Source organism: Pristiophorus japonicus, chromosome 13, assembly GCF_044704955.1.
Source record: "Pristiophorus japonicus isolate sPriJap1 chromosome 13, sPriJap1.hap1, whole genome shotgun sequence".
NCBI lineage: Eukaryota > Metazoa > Chordata > Chondrichthyes > Pristiophoridae > Pristiophorus > Pristiophorus japonicus.
The window spans coordinates 75784779-75786700 of NC_091989.1; the positions used below are offsets into that span (position 1 = coordinate 75784779).

At 46.8% G+C, this 1922-nt stretch overlaps 1 pseudogene; it reads left to right on the forward strand.

Moving 5' to 3' along the window:
* Nucleotides 1-919: 919 nt before the first annotated feature.
* LOC139278123 (sorting nexin-12-like) lies at nt 920-1681 on the forward strand (annotated as a pseudogene).
* Nucleotides 1682-1922: the final 241 nt, after the last annotated feature.

The following is a 1922-nucleotide window of genomic DNA, read 5'->3' on the forward strand; positions in this document are numbered from 1 at the left end:
AGGCATATTGTCAGCTTTGCTTTGTGTAGATCTGCAGCTGGAATTTCCATGCGGCGTTTATTCCAATCCCCATAACTTGTGCTGAAGAACGAGGGTAAAGGCGGGAGGAACTGCGGATCCAGCCATTCACGTCGGTTCTCCAGGGTTTTACCGATCTCCTTTCAGAGTTACAGTGGTAGATCAGGAAACATCTTTACAATGGCAGCCGAGTAAAAGGAGGTTCCTTTACACTTATGCACAGAACAAAACGACCCCCTCCCGGTCTCTCCCATTGCAGTCCCCAGTCACCAACAACTTGCATTACTGTCAGGTGTCAGCCTGGCTCAGTAGGCAGCTCTCTCGCCTGAGTCAGAAGGTTGTAGATTTACGTCCCACTCCAGAGACTTGAGCACAAACTCTAGGCTGATGATTCAGGGCAGTGCTGAGGGAGTGCTGCACTGTCGGAGGTGCCGTCATTCAGATGAGACATTAAACGAGGCCCTGTCTGCCCTCTCAGGTGGATGTAAGTGATCCCATGACACTATTTTGAAGAAGAGCTGGGGAATTCTCCCCGGTGTCCTGGTCAATATTTATCCTTCAACCAATATCATTAAAACAGATTATCTTGTCATTATCACATTGCTGTTTGTGGGAGCTTGCTGTGCGCAAATTGACTGACATGTTTCCTACATTGGTTTGGCCAGGACCACTTAGCTCCAGACCTCATTGCAGCCTTGATCCAAACATGGACAAAAGATCTGAATTCCAGAGGTGAGGTGAGAATGACTGCCCTTGATATCAAGGCAGCATTTGACCAAGTGTGGCATCAAGGAACCCTAGTAAACCTGAAGTCAATGAGAATCAGGGGGGAAACTCTCCATTGGCTGGTGTCATACCCAGCACAAAGAAAAAGGTTGTGGTGGTTGGAGGCCGATCATCACAGCCCCAGGACATCGCTGCAGGAGTTCCTCAGGTCAGTGTCCTCGGCCCAACCATCTTCAGCTGCTTCATCAATGAGCTTCCCTCCATCATAAGGTCAGAAGTGGGGATGTTCACTGATGACTGCACAGTGTTCAGTTCCATTCGCAACTCCTCAGATAATGGAGCAGTCCATGCCCACATGTAGCAAGACCTGGACAACATTCAGGCTTGGGCTGATAAATGACAAGTAACATTCGCGCCAAAAGTGCCAGGCAATGACCATCTCCAACAAGCGAGAGTTTAACCACCACCCCTTTGATATTCAACAGCATTACCATTGCCAAATCCCCTGCCATCAACATCCTGGGGGTCTCCAAGGATGCGTACAGGCCTCTCAGCAACTTCTTAGAGATCGACATCTTAAATCCGCAGACGGTAGGTGTAAGTACACCACATACTAGATCCTCCCACTTTGCAGATGAAGGACAATGTGTGCAGACAATGCAGTGACTTTGAGTGGATGGAAAGATACAGTAAGATCGTTGTGCCACCATTACCAGGAAAAGTTTAGAAATTATAGGTTCCATTCAGAATGGATAAAGAAGTTTCAGATGGGTTTTTTATTGAAGAAAGAAGAGTGCGATTGGAAAATTTGTTAAAAGCTGCAGGTCATCCGTTGGCCCAGAATGAACGGTGCTTGCACATGTTCTTACAAGAGGAAAGCATCAATAGGAATGATTTACCTGGAAAAATTCTGTGTAAGTGGACTACTAAAAACTAGAAGGGGAAGCGAATCTGAGTCACCAGCAGCTTTTTGGATGGAAAGGCTGTTAACCTGAAGAAATTACAATTGTTAGTCTCAGTGTTTCTCTGTCCTGCTCTCTGCACTGCCCTTCCCTCGGACTGAGTTAGCTTTACTCTCCTCGTTACAGCTCACTCTGGATACTCTTGCATGTGGACAACTTTTGCAATTGCCACTTGCATTTAGTCACCAGAACCTTGTACTCCTGTCCATTTGCAAT